This window comes from Erpetoichthys calabaricus, chromosome 2 (genome assembly GCF_900747795.2).
Source record: "Erpetoichthys calabaricus chromosome 2, fErpCal1.3, whole genome shotgun sequence".
Lineage (NCBI taxonomy): Eukaryota > Metazoa > Chordata > Cladistia > Polypteriformes > Polypteridae > Erpetoichthys > Erpetoichthys calabaricus.
Window position 1 is genome coordinate 261,489,571 of NC_041395.2, and position 21,086 is coordinate 261,510,656.

Here is a 21,086-nt window from a genome sequence, read left to right on the forward strand (position 1 = left end):
AAATCTATGTTCTAAATGCTAAACAATCACTTGCAATAACACTTATAGTAGATCTTCAATGATAATAAATTGGTGCTAAGTCTAAAGGATATTAACAGGCATTGAATGTGCACAGCACCCGTACATCTAGAGGGAACTACCAGAAGATATATTATTAATTCATGTGAGTCAAGAAATTTAAAATAACAGCTTTTAAATCATGCTATGAAGCATGGGGTCAATTGTTAATGAAGGGTTAATATGAACTTTTTCATATTCAGGACAGTGGCAAAAAAAAAAAATCAACAATGGATTGTGCTGGTAGTCATGATAATGACTGGTCTACTCCATATTTCCAGGCCCTAAATCTTATTTTACATAATAACCCTTAAACAGTACATGTTTCTTAGAGTTGTTTTGGCTCTTTTGGCAGGATCATGGGTTTTGTCTATGATTCTAGGTGCTTTTACAAATAAGTCAGACAAGTTAGTTCAAATAATATTAGAACAATAGAATATTGATGCAATGGGAAGCACAGAAAAAGTTAAAGACAGCAAATGTAGGGTATTGTTTCTCTTTTCAACTGCAGTGGTAAAATGTTTGGTTGCTTTCATAAAACATTGTTAATAGCCTGTTTAAGCCAGGTTACTTTTGCCATCAATATATTGTTAGATGTTTCAATGTTTTCAAAACAATCACATCTGCAAAATTATTTTTTCAAAATAGTGTTACATTAAACAAAAAAGTAAATATTGCTCAAATGTATGTTAAATGTATGTTTTAAATTATTTTTTCTGGTATACTTACAGTATCATAATGAGTTATAATGCAGTGATGCTACGACTGAAAGCAAACTAAAAAATGTTAGCATGCTGATACTTTAATCACTAAGCACTTAATTCTTAAGCCCTGACACAGGTATGCATAGCATACCCTTAACTGACACTACTTAAGCTTTTTTGCAAAAAAAAAAAAATTACCTCTAAAAATCTGTAAATTACACTTTAGTATTAAAATATATATTTGAATTTTGGAAATCATTATGGTATGGCTTTCCAACATTTTACCCTCTCATGCACAGCACATAATTAGCTTATCTTCATTTAGCAACAGTATGTTACTGTAAGGGATAATTTGGAAAGCTGAGGGGCATGGTTTTAGAGACTGTGCTCTATTTTGTACTTACCTGGGTCTGAACCTGAAAACCTCTTACCCATCCAGATAATAGCTTAATAGGCTTATAGATCTCCAGCACTTCCTTCTGTACAATCTGCCTATTTAGACTGATAAGGTTTACATCATAATATGCATGCTACTGATAAAAATTGTGCTGCTTTTTAAAAAGGTTTTATTAGGTTTAATAAACTCTTACTTGTATGCATAGCTTATATTATGGAATTGCTTCTATAATATTTTGTATGTGCCCTGTTTAGCAAATAAACTTTTGTTTTGTCCTACCTTTTCTTAACTATTGTGTCTTCACAGATCTAAGCAGCAGACCTTAAAAATGCATTTCAGACATGCAGGGATATGAGTGAAAATATCCTCAATACTGGAATTAGTGATACATGTATTTGTTTAAAAAATATACAATATTATACTCTCAACCTTTTAACAGATATTGTCCATCTCCTTATTCATACATTCATTTGTTCAATTGAGGGGTAAAGCAGGAACAAAGGCAAGGCATTGAGTACAAAGGAGGAATGATCTTATGTCAGTGAAAATAAATAATAAGCTAAATTAATTATTGTCTGTTATGGCAATGGCCTGTTTGTTTTAAGAAAGAGAGGTGAAGGACAAGATAAAATTGTAAAAATCAAGTGTGATTCTATTACTGTACTGAAACTTTGGGTTGACATACACTTGGCAAGTAGTAAGACTCTAGCCAACAGCTGCCTCAATTCAGGCTATTTTTTTTAAATGACCAGAATGTCTATCTGTAGGAGGTACTTACCTTTCTTTGTTTAAAAAAAGTTTTCCTACTTCATGTTTTGAACTTAGTACCTTTAGTTTATAACTTATAAATAGATGACAGACCCATTAAAATCCTATAAAGACATGACAGAATATGAATGTTTCTACTCTTCTAATTCTTAACATTTTACATGATATAAACTACAAGAAAAAGAATTATTACAAAATTCTAAAATTCACTTTAATACTGGTGAATTGATTAATTAATTATTCAAACTTGGTCCAAATATTTTAATACAGCTGTATTTAGAAAACTGCGGTGGGTTGGCACCCTGCCCGGGACTGGTTCCTGCCTTGTGCCCTGTGTTGGCTGGGATTGGCTCCAGCAGACCCCCGTGACCCTGTGTTCGGATTCAGCGGGTTGGAAAATGGATGGATGGGTATTTAGAAAACAAGTATTCTTGTTTTCCAAATCTGTAATTTCTAGGAGTTTCTTTACTTCCCAAAAACATTACATTTTAGAAATTTTAAATGCTTACTTCTGTATTTATTTTCAACAACTATTTCAAACTCTACCATACTGCAATCACCATATTGTTTTAATTATATGAATCATATAACCTGTAGGTTGAATGCTGACATAGTGGTAAGGGCCTCCTAGTTCTCACAGGTGAAAATTTATGAATTCAAATTCCAATGCTAGACAGTCTATGTAGAGTTTGTATGTTTTCTATCCATGTTAATTTTTTTTTTAATGCGCAGGTTTCTTCAATGGGAGTGCAGGTTATTCTGTGAATGTGAATGAATGTGGCCTTGAGTGGAATAACTTTCTATCCTTAGTTCTGTTAGGCTGGGGTCTAGCTCTCTGTGGCTTGTACTTAAACAAATATTTTTAGAAAATAAAAGATAGTGTGTAACTAACTCTAGTCACTAAATCTCTGAACTTCTTCCTTACCAACTTACCGCACAATAATTCAAACATCATCCTTCTTCTTTCAGGATGTCCTGAGCTCAGATGTTGTTTTTGTCAAGACAGTACTGTAGCCTCTCTTCATGTTTCTTGCCCAGTTTTCTGAAAAGATGAAATATAAAGCCACTGGCACATTATTTTATTTTTTATCACTACAACACTATCACAACGGAAATGCCATTGCTCCTGGGTTTCATTTTATTTGTAATGACCCATACCTCTAAAGGAATAAGCATTTAAACAAAGGTATTTCATAACAGCTGGAACCAACACCTGACTGAAAATCTGGTTCTAGTTCTGTCTACAAAAAGACTTTAATTATATATTAATTATAACAAATATACTGCGGTGGGCTTGCGCCCTGCCCTGGATTTGTTCCTGCCATGCGACCTGTGCTGGCTGGGATTGGCTCCAGCAGACTCCCCCCAACCGTGACACTGTTAGGATTTAGCGGGTCGGATAATGACTGGCTTACAACAAATATAAGCTTCAGATTTTTGTTTGATTGCGCACTTTGAAAATTTGCAACCAATAATTGTGGTCTTAAATTCAACTTTTAATGCTTTTAATACACTTATAGTCCAAAACCATAAAACTTCTTGGTTCAGTTTTACTGCTGTGCTCGATTCCTGTTTCATCCATCATAAACTATACACATAGTATTATTTTGCAGTTTGTCTGTGGTCAAGCGCAGCTGTTACTCCAATACGCACTAAGAGTGAGTATTGAAGGAAAGAAAACCAATCCAAAAATAAAAAGTGTTTAAAATTAGCAAGTGGTGAAACAGTGGCTCGATAACAGTTGTAAACTAAACACCTCCAGGAAGTTAAAGTAATAAGCGAACGCAACCTTGTTTTTTCAAAGAAGGCAGAGCCTTGTTTAAAAGATCTTAATAACCTCCTTCCTCGGTACTTTGGCACCATGGGCAGGTCTGCATAAACGAATGGGTAAACGTCGAGCTGCTTACTTGGACAAGATGCCCTTGAAATCGCAGGTGCACTTATAAAGTCCAGTTCATATCGACCCATCAAAATGTCATCATCTTTAAACAAAATAGATAAAACTTTATTAAAAAGGCCCAAAAGACCAAGAGAAGCGCACAGTCTGTGTCGCCTCTTCACACTTTTGAAAGATACGTATTACAAAACATGAAGTATCATGGGCTCAGCTGTTAATAGAACAAACGACAGGATACGGATTTATATTTAAATATGCATTATGCTTATTTGTTTCGTCAGACTCGTGCCTAGCATATGCCTTATTCATTATTTAATTCTTCCATATGGAGGCTGTATTGTGAAATTCGCAGCTTCATCGGCTCTTACAGTAGGCTACACAGGTGCTAGCGAACTCGCTGGCTCCTCCTCCTCCTTCTCCGGCCTCCCTTGACTGACGGGTCTTAACCGTGTAGGCTGGTGTGGCGTCCTGAGAAGTAACCGAAATATAAAACGTGTTCGCGTGGCGCGCCTGTACTTCGCGCGAACCACTTTGAAATTTCCCTGATGACCCGAGCCGTGGACGTATTTATAAACGTGGTTTTGCTAAATATGGTCTTTTTTTTAGCAATCGTGCGCAAGGAAGCTGAAGCGCGCTCTCGACGTGTTTCGCGGTGACCTAGCAGCTTTCGCACGGGTGACACCTTCCAGTCGTGCGACGATATCTGGTCCTTCAAGCGATTGGCTGTGCTAGACTGATCTCGGCAGGTTAATTCCCAATGATTGTTCCATGGACGTTGAAGGTCCTTTATTTTTCACCGTTTTTTTAAACCGAGTATACAAAGAGTTAAGTGTCGGTCACTGTTGTTTGCTTTGAACAATAAAGCTGAAAGATAAAAAAAAAAACAAAGAGAAGAGCACGCGGACTGAGAAGCGACAACAGCCATTTCCACTCTGCTTCAACTACAGGCTGCTGATTCCGCAGTGGCTTCAATCATGCACTGCCAATGAGCCGCAGAGAGGCATGCTGCTTGCCAGAGTTCGAATGGGTGCCAGGGATTTAGCCGGTAAGTGAGTTTGCCACAGGAGACGGGCGCTTCTATGTGAGCTGCGGCGAAGGCGGCTGGGTGGTAGCAGTGCTGGGCGCGTTTTCACCGGCAACTAGATAAAACAGCTGTTTGCTCTACGGGCCCCGGATTAGCAAATACGAGACTTTCAGTTTACGATACGGGCTCAATGTGAATAATGTCCTAGTAACCTTGAAGTGCCGGGTTGTGTGCTATTGATGGCTATACTTGTTCTAGAGGTAGATGTGGTATACTGTAAAATCGAGATTGTAACTTTATAACATGATTAGGCGACACCACAAAGAACTCGAGGCAGCCTTTTCTGTTTGCTATGTTTATCAATTACACGCAGCATATGCTTTGTAATATGCGAACTCCATTGAGGGCGACACATCATAAAATTAATACTAAGAATCGAGCCATTAAATGCATTCATACAGAAAAAAGCAACCATGTGGTTATCAATACTTTTTAATGCGATCAGATCTATTTTATAAGTGGATACCCATTTCAAGGAATGGATGGCTGCTAAAAAAATCAAGTACAGTTTATAAACAATAAATTAATCCTGGCTGTATATTTAGAGATTATATGTTGCATGTTGAATGGAGAGCCTCCTCTTCCCGCCAGAGTTTTAAAAAAAAAACTGCAAGGAGAAAAAAATGCTACATTTTACCGGCAACGATAAAGAAAGTAAACAGAAAAGATGCCACACCAAACTATTAAAACCGCAAAGACCAAACACCACACCAAACCAAAAAACACTGAAACAGATTTGCACATTGAGTGATAGCACTGCAGATTTATTCCACTATATCAATCTTTGTTGCACAGCACCCTGTTAGAATATGGTCAGGTGCCTATGGGGTACTTATAATTGTGTTTTTCCTTGTTGTTCTTTAAGTTTGGTATTAGATTTGATGCACATCAGACAGTGACTTGTTGACCAAATGTCAGGTAGAAATCTTTAGCTAATACTGTAAAGCTAAATAACCAGGGTCGTGGAGTGGTTAGTGTGGCTGTCTCACAGATCCTGTGCCTTGGGTCCAGCTTCCGCCATAGGGTGGTGTTCTTTGTTAGGTTTTTTGCTTGGTACTCCAGGTTTTATCCACATCTCAAAGATGTGCTGGTCAGGTTATTTGGCAGAATGTGAAAGTGTCTGTAAATGGGCCCAGCAATGGACTCAGCAATGGACTGTCTAGGTTTGGTTTCAGCCTTGTGCACAGTGCTGCTCCTTGAGTAGATTCTATCCCACCATGACCCTGAATTATTTATAGCATGTATGAGAATGTCATAAATAAGAGTGTGGTACAGCAACTAGCATTACTAACTGACAACTTCAAAAATCTTGGTTTCAGTCCTGGCCCAGTACAGTGTACAGCTAGAGTTTTTTTTACCTATTCAGATGCCTGGTCTTAACTTGTGTGTTTCATGTTGGTGTGATAGGCTGTGACTCACAATCACCCTCTAATTGAAAATGTGCATTCATAAAATGGTAAATTTTAAATTGGTGAATAATTTTCCAGATTGTTTTATGCAATTGTTTACCCTCAGAAACTTTGAAATTGTCTTTGACAGTTCCTAGTTTCAGTTAAGTAGTGTTTAGTAGGCCACTTATGACAGTGTTGCCTCCTTTTACATCCTGGTGAACCCCTTTTAATGAATAAAGAAAAAGAAAATGGGTGCACTTTGGCACAAGAAAAATGTCGGCTTCAGTAGCCCATAGCTTCCTAGCAGGAAGGTTTTGGTCACAGACATACAGAAACTCCATCACCATCACAATTCAGGTCCAAAATGAGGCATCACCTTTTGGGCCCATCTGGTTTTATAGAGCCTCATCTGGAAGGAGTGTGGCTTTTTCTGGGCAACGTGGGCAGGGCTAGGTGCAGGTGAGAGAGAAGAAATTGTTAGTGTTAGCACCCCCACTCATCCCGGAGTGGCATTGTTTTCCTTAGTCCAATGTGAAGATGATCCCCTTACCCAAGCATACATGCATGACAGGATGTTTATTGGTTTTTCTTCTTTTTTATTTACCTGATATATTTACACCATACTGCCATTAAAATGAAAGAAAAGCTATGCCTGCAATATGGCAGGAAATTAAAATGTATGTTGGACTGTGGTTTTTCAAGTCTTTGAACATATATATATACAACTATGGAACTATTTGGGGAAAAATACAATATATAAAGAGACTGCAGTAGTGGCTGTTGGAAGCAGACAATTTTGAAAACATTTTGCAGGAAGTTGAAAGGCTGTAGAAATAGGTATTAGAGTATATAAAAGTATTATATAGGGTATCTGAATGAAGCTATAAGTCATTCAGTAATAATAAACATTTTAATGTAGGCCGATGAATTAGCTATCTACATGAGAGCTAATGTTGATGAGAGACATTTGGCACAGGGACATTGCAGTTATTTTCAATAGCTCTGCTCCATAACATACTGTAGTTGTTCCCTTTCTATGACCAGACTTTTGAACAGGCACATATCCTTGCTATGTCTAAATCCTTATGGTGAATAATGTAGTGTTCATATATGAATATATAAGTGGCTCAGCCAGTAGGCCTGTTTGTTTTTCACACATACATAAGATTACACATTTTAAACTGCTTTTAAAGTAAAATTAATTAAATAGTATGATGGTGTAATTTTGTGTTAACAATGAATAATAAGGCATGTTCCTCTCTTGGTTTATATGCATCAATTATCCAAAGTTTATATACGCATTCATCCAGTTTAGTAATACCATGATAAACATAGATAGATAGTATCTATCTATCTATCTATCTATCTATCTATCTATCTATCTATCTATCTATCTATCTATCTATCTATCTATCTATCTATCTATCTATGTTTATCATGGTATTACTAAACTGGATGAATGCGTATATAAACTTTGGATAATTGATGCATATTTTTCATTCGTTGACTTCTTGAAGTGGCTGTCCAATATACTGTATATATATGCTGTTTAACTCCAATGTGCACACTCACATCTATACTTGACACTCTTATTTATTCTGACCTCCTCCAAAGGTATCTGTTCATATAAGATACATGAGTTTTTGGTGTCAGTTTCACATAAGGCCTATAAAAATTGAGCTATCTAGCAAATTAATATGCGTGTGGGAAGACTAAGGGGTTCACAGGATGAATATGGTGCCCACCTTGGATTTGGCAATAGCACTAAACTACTTCACAGATGCAACACCTTAAGGCGCTTTGCATCTCTGTTACACAAATGCATAGGTTGTCTTGCTTAGTGCATCACTGCTCATCTACTTCCAGAAATTGAGCAGTAGTATGAGGAGAATTTGCTGGCACTTTATGCTTTACAGTAGAGGTGGTATTGGGGTTTAACTGTGGAACTGTGCAAGCACTGCACAAAGCTCAGTGTTAAAGCATAATGTAATTTTACCATGGGCAGTTTGCAATTCCAATAATCTTTGTCAAAGAAGCCACTGCATTTATGTGAAAAGAAGAGATTGAAAATAAATGTTTGAATTTATTTCAATGATCATGGTTTTTGCTAACAAGAAACACTTCAAAAAGAGATTGGTGCTCCTTCTGCCATCTCAGCGAGTAGTATGCTTCTGGTTTCTTAGAGCAGTTGGTTCATGGGTTAATCAGTTAGTATTCACTTTAAAATGTGAATACCACATTGAAAAACTACCTGGATGTAATGTCTTGCAGTGCATGTTTTTGCAGTCACTGTCAGATAGGTGAATGGCAATGGTTGAACACTTGCTGCCCACCATGCTTTTTCGTTCTGCAAAATACTAAAAGGACCTGTGTCCATTCATCTGATCAAACACCATATGCAGCATTTTTTACACTCAGTATCAGGTTGCAGTTCTTTTTACAGGCTGAAATCCTTTTTGTTGAAACATGTTAATATAGTGCATCCACTCCAAACTATGACAATTTAAAAAAAAAAAAAAAAAACTAATTTGATCCAATTTTTCATCCATATTATTTTTCTAGTTTTGCTGTGTATCAGTGGGGGATAGATGACTCAGAGGAAGAAAATATGTTTGTATCCCCCATGTGCTTACAGTATTTGCATCACTGTTTACATTTAGATCTTTGGACTTTCCCGAGTCACCAAATTTGCATGTCACCTGTCTTTTTATTGTGTGTGTTGAATGGAGGAGAATGTTCTTTCTGGTTTTAAAGCTTTGCATATTAGGCTGCTGAAGTTTAAAGGTTTCTTTAATTTTTAAAATGCAGTTACAGTTCAGTTCACCAAAGGAAACTGTTCAGCTACATATTGTTTAACAACTGTAAGTCAAACGTGGGGTGATTACAAAAATTAATGTTCATTGAGGACATTTATTTTTCATTATTTACATGTCACCAGAAATTCATAACATGCTTATATTGTAGTCACAAAAATAATATCCATATTTTGTTTCTCTATAATGCTGGGGGTGGCGTGATCTTCAAACACCTAACTTAGCAGAAATCCATGAGTGCAAAAAAAGTATTGTCTTATTTGATAGCATGGGAGCCTCTGCCTCACAGTCAAAAACCATCACTTCCAGTCCTAATTTGGGCACTGTATTTATTTACATTTTGTATCTGACACTTTTATCCAAAGTGACTTAAACATCCATCATCCAGCCCGCTATATCCTAACTACAGGGTCACAGGGGTCTGCTGGAGCCAATCCCAGCCAACACAGGGTGCAAGACAGGAAACCAACCCCCGGGCAGGGCGCCAGCCCACCGCAGGGCACACACCCACATACCAGGGACAATTTAGGATCGCCAATGCACCTAACCTGTATGTCTTTGGACTGTGGGAGGAAACCGGAGGAAACCCACGCAGACATGGTGAGAACATGCAAGCTCCACGCAGGGAGGACCCGGGAAGTGAACCCGAGTCTCCTAAATGCGAGGCAGCAGTGCTACCCACTGCCGCCCAGTGACTTAAACATTTATGATACAATTGATTAAATTTCTTTTGTTTTTCCAATTGGAGCACAGGCCGGTGAAGTGACTCGCTCAGGGTCACACAGTTTCAATGGTGGGATTTGAACCCACAACCTCATGATTTGAGAGCCAAAGCCTTAACCACTGTGCCACATTGTCTGTGTTTATGATATTTCCATATTCTGCCCATGTTTTAAAATGTTTTCTATGGATTCTTTGCCATCCTTCTCCATTTCAGGGATATGCTGTTTCAGATGATAGGTGACTGTGAATTGTCCCAATATGAGTGTGTCCTGTGGTGGACTAGACCTACATCCAGAGCTGGTTCCTGGCCTTGAACCTAACACAGCTATGACAGAATCTGTTTCACCCAGCAACTCTGAATTGCAAGTTGTTTTGTTTATAAATTAGACAAACAATTTGTCTAACAATTTGATAAAAACATTAGTGTATTTCCTATTTGTGTAATGTTACTGTTTCGCACCATTTTACGGTCAATACAGTATCTGTGTGGGATTCCCTCCAGGTTGAATTTTCTCATATGCTGTTAACATTTGTTCCATCAGTGTGTTACAAAATCATCAGATAGTTCAAACTTGCATTAAGATGGATTGGTTACTCTAAATTGTTCAGGGTATGTGAGTATTTGTGTGATTGTAAATGCACACTTCTTGACAAGCATTGTTTTCTGTCATGCTCGATAATACCGTAATAGGCTGTAGCACACCTAAACTCCATACTTGAGAAAACAAGATTAAAGAATAAATAAACTGAACAGAATATACTGTACAAGGATTATGGATTTTTATTTTGTGTTAAAATTTTGAGAAAATGGGGAAAATGATTCCCTAATATGAAATATGTAGAGTGTTCATACATTATAATATACAGTGAGAAGTTTGTTGTTATTAAAAATACTTTAAAATCATATTTTAGGTAAATTTCGTTTAATTAATTGATTGATTGATTAAAATGATCCACACTTAGAATAATTTAAAAGAAACCAAGAACAATAAAATTGTTGTTTTAAGCAGGCATTAAGAGAATCCAGCTGCAGCCTAAATGTTTGCCTGTTGCTGGATCCATTTGGGTTTTATCCAGTGTTAAGAGTTTCAGTATGTTACATGGGTAAATTAACAGTAAAGTGATGACTTATTTATGTCAGTAATAAAATTACTGTATGAAAATTTCAACACAAATATTTATCCTTCAGTGACTCCTTCTTTTAGTGGAACAATATCTATTGAGGATGTTTTAATAAATATGGTAACATGAGGATTCATTTAATGCACAGCTGCACAGTGGGTTCTGTATGGCTAAGTTGCTCTTACTGCAGGTTTGTCTTAAACAAATCCAAAGCAGATGTCCAAAGTGAACAGCAATATGGCATGTTAGAACTATGTATGCAAGAGATGTCATGGCAAGTTAGAGTTCTCATTTTAAGTAGAGATTGACTTGTAAATGTTTGTGAGCTTAGTGGAAGAGTAGACATGCAAGTTGTAGCAACTTTACATGCTAATAATTTATTCCCTTGGATCTTGTCCCATTGACACTGCAGAGTCAAATACAAACTCTTATGATATCAGTTGATAGTGTGCTACACTATGTACAGTTTATGCAGCCTATAATACATTATTATGTTGGATGTATGGTTTCATATTAAAGGCAGAACTACAAGTGTATCTGTTAACCTTTGTATTCAACTATCTATGGGATACTGGATCTCCATTTTCAATCCAGTACAACTTTAGCTGCATCACTTCTCTGCTTTGCAGTGGTGCCTTTTGTAACTCTTACACAACTGCAACAGTTGCACAACCATGATCTGTCATCTAAGGAGGAGGTAGGTGGGGGGGTCAGGGGCTTGGGAGGTTGAAAGCTTTAGATTCTTGAAAAATTTCAATCTCCAGTTTTCAATGGATTGCAAAGTTTTAGAAGCTCTGATACAGAAAATGTTGATATCTCAATGATGGGTGTGTGTCTGTGTGTAGTGGTTTCTTGAGGACCGTCTGGAGCTAAAATGGCTGGATGGAAAAATACCAAACTCAAAACTTAAGCCTGTTATGAGATGATGATGTGCTGACTAATTTTTGAGGCAAATTGTGCAAGAGAAAGGTGCTCTAGAGAAACCCTCAAATACCGTAATTCTGCAATTAATTATGAATTTTTCTTGTCAGTTGCTATCGTAATGACCTATTTTATGGTCAGAAAGTTCAACATCAGAGCAGTAAATAATTGCTGAAATGTTATAGAATAGTTCGGGTAACTTGATTATAAGGGTGCAAAGCCTACTGACTCTTGTGTCCGAATTTTTATTTCTGTTAATACAAAAAGATTTCTGTTCTACAAGTTCTGTATGGCATAACATGATATAATGTGGACATTTTTTATTTCATGTTCTGTACTAATGCATTCAACAAAGCCCTTATAAAAGATACGACTGGTATTTCTTTTATTGTGTAGGAGAACATATACAAGATTCTCAGAAAGAGGTATGTTTGGGTATGTGTTCAGTAAAGTTACAGTAAAAACAGTAATCTTTCATGCACTGTAGAAATATGTACAAATAAAATCATTTATAAAGCATCTTGCTGCAAAATTAAAACTCTTTCGGAAATACCTTTTGCTATTCCCTGTTGCAAAAGCAATTCGATGCAACCGTCATTTATTTCCCCCACTCTTTATTGAATAACTAAGCAAAGGAAGAACTTGTCTGCCACTATAGTCAGTAGCAGGAAAGCAGCAGTGGATGAACAATGTGCTACATCTTCTGGAATATTTCCTTTGTAGGAGGTAGATGGGTGCAAGATGAAATACAGTTGCCACATCTGGAGAATTAGGGCTTCAACTAATGATTATTTTGGTAGTCGACTAATCGTTCAATTTTTTTCTCTATTAGTCACGATTATTTCATGCCTGACTATTTTGATGCCTGTGGTTGCACATCCTGTTCTGGGCTCCAGTGCATGTCTTACCTCATCTGCTCACGTCTGTCCACCTGTGAATGTCACCTTGATGTCTCTGCATTAACACGATTAAAATTAATAATAATCAAATTAAAATAACAACCAGTGAAACATATGAATTTGAAAATAATCGGATGCTTTTATATTAGTGTGACCATCACAATAAAAAAGAAATACATTAAACAATACAAACTAAAGTGCATGTAGTCTTTAAACAAAAAAAGCGCATTTAACTTAACCAAAGTTGACCACTGGTGTGTCTTAAAGTCCAAAAGTTTAAATAAAGCTCCAATTCAAATAAAATAAAGCAATAATGTACAGCAGCGGTTCTCAAACTGTGGGGTGTCGAATAAATGAACAAGACATCAAAATAATTTTTTTCAGAGTTTGAACTTAAATTGACTAAATCTCTTATGTAACACAGTCACAATGACACAGCTATGAACTAACTGACGTGTGGCACTGCTGCTGCTGCTTTTATAGTCGCGTATTTTCAATCCAGAAAGTTCGCGACGTATCGGTATCTGTCGCGAACATTCGGGTAACAGTAGATCAGGTGATAATGTGGCGCGACAGCACCACATTGGCAGCATAGCCAATATTGCAAATTGAGTTAAATAATTTACTGCGTATTGGGTTATTCTCATGATACAACTAACAGCAGTATAATATTTGTAGGACGAAAATACGTTCGTCTCGCGCAGATTGACTTCGTCGGTGTCCTCGTTTACGAGATTTTTAAAAATTAAAACATATTTAATCGTTTCTTTACATAAAAAAATAAATAAGAATAAATAATTTATTCTTTGTTTTTGGGATTAGAATTACTACCAAAAACCACACAAGGCATTTTAACAGTTATTAAAGCACTTAAAAAAAAATTGCAAATATTTCATCGAAGTTAGCCAAACACATGCAAATCTTATGGAAGTAAAAATGATAGGATACCGCGACACCGCACGAGTATCATACCTTTGTTAGTTGTATCATGGGTTATTCTCATCTATCTTATATTATGCAGGGGGCGCAGAATTATTCCAGGTAGAAAAGGGGGGACGCGAAATACGAAAGTTTGAGAACCGCTGAGGTACAGTTTATAAAAGATTCAGTTCATATATTCCTGATTGCAGTGCAGGAACATGAGCATTTCGACATGCTGTGGTGTGAGGCTGGCTCTCTTCTTTGAGACAATGTTCCCATTTGCTGAGAAGAGACTCTCAGAGGGAGTAGAGATAACAGGAATACACAAGAATGATTTTGCAGAGAAAGATGTTTTAATCATCACACTCTGAAGGAAAAGTGTTGTAGTTTATCACATCATGTACTATATTATGCCAAAATAAAAAATAAAGGACTAAAATATGTAACAAGCTAATTACTGATATGCTTCAAAACACAAGTTACCTAACGTTAGTTAGAGATGGTTTACAATTCATATGAACTCAAATATTATACAAAAAAAGAAGAAAAAAAAACTAGGACGGCTCAGCTACTCCTGTTCACTCGTTTACTATAGCACCAAAGACGTTAGCAAACATAACTGAAATTATATTCTCTTAACCCTTAAACTACCAGAACCGGCTATAGTTGGTTCCCAATGCAATTTGCCAGCACGCCGGAGCCAAGTATATTTGGAAAAGTACATTTATTGGACGCCGCAACCAGCTAGAGTTGTTTCTTAGTGCAATTTGCCAGCACGCCGGAGCCGAGTATATTCGGCGATGTATATTCATTGAATGCTGCAACCGGCTATAGTCATGTCTCAGTGCAATTTTCCAGCACACAGGGGGCGAGTATATTCGGCGACATACATTCATTGAACCCTGCCACCGGCTATAGTTGCTTCACAGAGCAATTTACCAGCACGCCGGAGCTGATCAGTCAGTGCCGTATATTCGTTGATCAGTGTTGCAGTAATTGTGATGCTCTTTGCATGAAAAAAAAATACGTGTTCCATTAAAATTTCACATTTTCTTTGTGAATTGTGACATTTACTTAAAAAGTGCAGCTAAAAAGTATTTGGTGTCCAGTGGTGCATTAACCCCCAAGTATGTGTCGGTTTAAGGATTAACTATCATTGTCGAAACTATGATATACACATTATAGTACAAACATCAACGTTAACATGTGACACTAACGTTACTCGCTAAAACTTACCTCTCAAGATATGGCGACATCACAGGTCCAGGATGCTTGCAATTCAGATGCTCCTGCATCGCGGTGGTGCTGCTGTGAAAAGAAAGCTCCGCTTTCCATTCAACTTCTTTTTCGGTGAAGTGCTCCCACACTTTAGAAAGTTTCTGTCTCAATTTTTTTCCATCTCCTTCCCCCTCCTCTATCCAACTCCTCATTGCAACCACGTTTATTTTCCTCCACATTCTTCTCCTCAGACCTTCATTGGTAGGACTGTGTGCAGTCTTGATACTGCCCCCAGACGTTCATGTAGTGCATTGCAGTTACAAAAACCAATGTGGTTCTTTGTGACTGGAGCCTCTATTGAAAGTTCTGTTTATGACCGTCGACAATAAAAAAAAAAATCCGCGTCGACGATTTTTTGTAGTCGACTAATCGTTGCAGCCCTATGGAGAATGTTTGGGATTTACATGTCAGTTTCCTGGCTGTAAATGGAAAACCAAAAATTGAAACTCTTCTTAAAATTTTAAACTTGCATTGTATAAAGGCATATATTAAACCTTGAAGGCTGCATTAAGATATTTGAATACAAATTATTTGAAAATACCCATGCCTACTACATTATCATTTTGAATATTCATAACTACGCATGGGTATGTATATGTTGCTGAAAGATTTTGCTTTGAAGTTGCTGCATAGCGATTTTTGTCATTCTGTTCATACCATTTAGCTGTAAACCACACATTAGAAAATATTTAAAGACTAGGTAACAGGACTGAAGAGTGGTTTCCAGTTTAAGAATATACCATACCATTTTCCAAGCCTGCTTAATCCAGAGCAGGGTCACAAGAGGCTGGAGTCTGTCCCAGCAAACAACTCCTGGACAGGGCGCCAGTCCATCACTGTGGAACACACTCACACGCACATATAACACACCTAATGGGGCCAATTTAGCATTGCCAATCCACCTAATCTGCATGTCCCTTTTTCTTATTAAAAAGCAATGGTTAATTTTGCATTTACTTTACCATCTTATGAGATCTGAAAGTTTTATGCCAACATTTTTAAGCAACTCGGGTCATGATGGTGCTTTAAAATAAACACACAGGACTAGTTCCTATTATGATTGTTTTGGAACGGACAATCTGCAGTATGAGGAGGAAATTGTCCAGGGTATGTCAGAAAACAGAATGGATGAGCAAGAATCAAAGTGAAACAAACTGAGATCAAAGCCAAAAGGAGCAATCAAAAGTGAAGTATAGAAAATTGTGTACAGTAATCCCTCCTCCATCGCGGGGGTTGCGTTCCAGAGCCACCCGCGAAATAAGAAAATCCGCGAAGTAGAAACCATATGTTTATATGGTTATTTTTATATTGTCATGCTTGGGTCACAGATTTGCGCAGAAACACAGGAGGTTGTAGAGACAAACACTGCAAACAAACATTTGTCTCTTTTTCAAAAGTTTAAACTGTGCTCCATGACAAGACAGAGATGACAGTTCTGTCTCACAATTAAAAGAATGCAAACATATCTTCCTCTTCAAAGGAGCAAACAAATCAATAGGGCTGTTTGGCTTTTTAAGTATGCGAAGCACCGCGGCACAAAGCTGTTGAAGGTGGCAGCTCACACCCCCTCCGTCAGGAGCAGACAGAGAGAGAGAGAGAGACAGATAAAAAAATCAATACGTGCCCTTCGTGCTTTTAAGTATGCGAAGCACCGGGCAGCATGTCGCTTCAAGAAGCAGCACAGAAGGTAGCCAACGTGAAGATAATCTTTCAGCATATTTAGATGAGCGTCCGTATCATCTAGGTGTGCGAACAGCCCCCCTGCTCAATCCCCCTACGTCAGGATCAGAAAAAGTCGGCGCAAGAGAGAGAGAGAGAGAGCGAGAGAGAGAGAGAGAAAAGTAAGCTGGGTAGCTTCTCAGCCATCTGCCAATAGCGTCCCTTGTATGAAATCAACTGGGCAAACCAACTGAGGAAGCATGTACCAGAAATTAAAAGACCCATTGTCCGCAGAAACCCGCGAAGCAGCGAAAAATCCGCGATATATATTTAAATATGCTTACATATAAAATCCGCGATGGAGTGAAGCCGCGAAAGGCGAAGCGCGATATAGCGAGGGATCACTGTAGACATTATAAGAATACTTTTAGTTTTAATTAGGCTGAAGTGTAATAAATTTAGTACAGATTTTTTTAGTATTGGCAGAGTGATGTGTTTAATTGTGTGCACTGATATTTAATATGCAAAATATGCTGAGGAATGTTTGGTTAAAAATACTTTTTTGTGTTTCTCCATATCCACTTTTTATTTATTTGTTTAATTTCAAGAAAATAACATTGCATGGAGTCAAGTCAAACTTGTGCAATGAATGACTTATCTGTAAAAATCATCAGAAAGCTAAAAAAAGCAGGTACAAAAAATTATACTTCAGTGAATTTTGGCAGATTTCACTCTGTCAGTCCAAATAAATCTCAGTACACCACATTGCTTCACAATAATGCAATCCCACAGCAATGTGTCCATGTTAATTGTACCTTGGCTTCAACTAAACTAATGGCAAAGTGCTGTACTCGAACTACCCAAAAGCCACTGCGAACAAGTTGTATTGTGTCTGCTTCTATCTGTTGTGGTTGCCACATAATTTTCAAAGTGCCTTTACTTTTTGATTTACTCTCATACCTCCCAATTTAATACTGTAATTATTGATTTAAGTTATATTTGTCTCAGACCTTTTCTTCATAGTTCATATAATTTTGATATCAGCTACGGATGCTTTCCAAACCTAACCTGGTCACTGCAGATTGCCATGTTCACTATTTTCCAAGTTTCAAAGTATTTAACATATAGATTGTAGTTTCCCAACCTTTTCATATATATGTTATGCATCACAGTCTAATGTTGTGACTTACAGTACTATGGGTATTGGTTTAAAAGTATAATAATATTATAAAGTTTATTTTTTGTACTTCATAAGAAGTTACTGCGTTATGTTTTACCTTTTATATAAGAATATTTTATCTATAGTAATAAGAACGGCACTTGCTCTTATTGTAAAAAAAAACAAACAAACAATTTAATACAAATTGATAGTGATATTACAGTAATATGAAACTGTAAGTAAGCAATGGTAGTTTTCTAAACATTGATATTCATTTTTCTCTTTCAAGAGTTTTTATTGCCCTTATAGTGGTAATGGGTAATAGATAGCATAATGTGATTCACCCTGGTGGTTCAAAGCTGAATCAAAGCGTTATTTTCTTTTTGTTTCTTTCATAGGTGCAAATTTGTTACACAGGAAAAATTATGAAATTTTAAAAGCACATTGGCTATGTCTATTACCTTTAAACACAGATTGTAGTCATTGTCTATGAGGAGTTTGCTTGTTCTCTTTGGGTTTAAGTACTAAATTAGATTTTTTTGGCTCCCGTCTCCTCCACAGTGTTATTGTGAATGTTTGTTTTTATAAATGCTTATTTTCCACTCATGAGCTTTATTGTGGTTTCAATGAAAGTAGTCCTGCATGAGTTACTAAAGGATAAATGTGCCCACCAATAGAGCATTCTTTCTGCTCAGTGCTGCGGGATAGGTCTTAGCCTTATGCTAACAAAAGCTAGGTTAAAAATCATTTTAAAAAAGTAGTCCTTGAAATGTTGTTGAACTAATTTTTAATTATTACATCAGCATTGCTTAGATACATGGAAACAAAAAGGAGCTGCACTGAATAGAAGATACAAACATCCCCAGAGAAGATGCCTGGCTGTTAACACAATGAAATGACATAGGCTCACTGCACAGGGTTATGGATGTGCAGTTTTTAAATTAAAGACTGCCGCTTGCCAAACAAGTGAATACAAGTGACAAGTACACTTCAAGCCTTTACCAATACTCTGTAATCAATAAGATCTGTCAAAAACTTCACAGCCACCCATAATGTTTGTCTGTCTCTTCCTTGAGATCCTTAGCACAGATACACAGATATAATCAGAGCTGAATTATCCCAAGTCATTGATCCAATTAAGAATATGAGGGAGCCTATCCCTCTAGCATTGGGCCCATTGTTGGAATTCGAACTGGGATGAGTCAGATCATTACAGACCATTCTCATGCTCATATCAACTGGGCCAAATTGTTTTCATGAACAAATTTAAAACATTTTAAAACCCCATTCCTCATACCTTTATTGGAAGACATTGAAGTGTAAGTAAGGGCAAGTAATGTAAACAGCATGCAAAAGATTTAAAAAATAGATTAGGAGTAAGTACAAAACAGGATTCACAAAATAAAGGAGAAATGTGAAAGTAAGAACTCACCCTTCCAAAAGAAATTGGAATGATGTGTCAATCCTTGACAGTTTTATTTGATGTTAAGCCCTCAGCCTCTATCGTAATGTGCATATCTATTCATTTAGCCAACTTTTACTTTTTTATGAATACTTTTGTTTTAAAGTGTATACCTGTCATTTTGGAGGAAGCATAAGTGCGTACCGTAATGAAATACAAAGACAATTATAAAGAGTTGGGGCATGTCAAAAGCAAACCCCATATGTATGATGGAAAAAAAACTGCAAAAAGATTTGACTACAATCAAATTAGCTACTAAGGCAAAGATAGCGGGCTGCCCCTTAAGACCTGAAGGGGCAGGGTCAGGAGACAGTAACCCAGAAATTACATCACTGGGATTGGTAGCCGTCCAGTCTGTGGGATTAAAGGGAGGAGAAGCATTAGGCAGCAGTACCATCCCTCATCTTGGGGTGGAGTGTAACTAGATGAGCCCTCAAGTTGTCTCCCACTTGCACGTTTGTGACAGTAGAAAACACATACTTTTAAGGGTTTTAGATTTATCATGAGGCATAATATGAGTTGTGAAAGGTTATCTTAGGCATTTACCTTAAAAACAGTTCATTTTTGTTTTGCTGCCTGTTTTCTACACCGTATTCTTGCAATTTACATACACAAATGTATTACTAGCAATGTTTAAAATTAACTACAAAAAGGAGTAAAAGTGGATAAAAACATTTGTTCTCTTAATGAGTTGTGTTTGAAATGTTTTGTGCAGAATCCTTGGGTGTCAAGTAACATAACATGCTGTATAGGAGTGAAAACAGATCAAGCAGCTGCATGTGCACATTACAAGTGGACATGATGACATTTGACACAGAGCATACATTGAGTAAAAAAGGCAAAATGGCATTATTTGTTTATAACAAACTTATGATTGTGCTGAAGTGGTCACAGTCCTGTCACAATGTCAAAATGTCTGATTGTGATCAAATCACAATGTTAATGGTGTAGATAGGGCCAAAGATTGATTGGGCTGGAAAAAAACACTGCTTATTTCCACAAGTGTCCAGATACAGAGCTATGGCTTAAAGCAAAATGCAACATAGTGCTCATTATTTATTATTTTATTTTCAAAATGCTTATTTTCCTACATTTTTTAACTTTAGAAAAATATAGCATTTGTTAATCAAAGATCGAACCCCAGACTCCAGAACAAAAGCCCTGTTGTCTTTCCATTATACCCTTGCACCACTTCATTCCAAATCATTTAGGTGAAAAGTAACACGTGGAGAAGTCCAATTCATGCATGTGTGTATAAAGAAAGTAAATAATAACAATATTTTAAGTAACAGACAGTGCTGCAATAACACAAATGATGTTTGTATCTTTACAGTTAATTTCTTAAGATTGTAAAATTATATGTAATATTTCCTACTGAGTAGTTTCAAAAACGTACATGCTTTCTTGCTGTGATAACAAGTGCAAGTATTCAGGGAACAGTGTAAAACATAACTATTTGTAAAATATATAAACTTAAAATAGTCAGAATGAGCATATTGTGACTTTTCCAAAGCATGCAGTACAAGGGACTAAATAACAACCTTCCATTTTAGTGGCTTTAAAAATGCACAATAGTAAGATTTCAGTCCTCCTATGTGAATTTTGTACTCCTCCTCTCCAAACTCCGACTATCCTAGGTAAGACTGAGCAGTTCCTTTTCAAATTGGACCTGAGAGTACTTCTGGTGTAACATTGCCACCAAGAATTACTTCATGGTCATGCAGAACTTCCCTAGGACAGGTGAGTGTCCTAACAGCTCCCCTTTGGGGAGGACCATGCATCGGGAGTATAGCTCCAATTATGCCCAGCGGGTGCACAGGTCCAACAAAGG

The 21,086-nt window shown here is 37.0% G+C and overlaps 1 protein-coding gene across 2 annotated transcripts in view; it reads left to right on the plus strand.

Annotated features, from left to right (window-relative positions):
* Nucleotides 1-4,230: 4,230 nt before the first annotated feature.
* stambpl1 (STAM binding protein-like 1) overlaps nt 4,231-21,086 on the plus strand; it is a 47,337-nt gene continuing 30,481 nt past the window's right edge. The window contains exon 1 of one of the 2 annotated variants that reach the window (XM_028795438.2): nt 4,231-4,868. The gene's annotated coding sequence lies outside the window, so the exon portion shown is untranslated. The remainder of the gene's footprint in view (nt 4,869-21,086) is intronic. The other variant, XM_028795436.2, reaches the window with a different exon arrangement.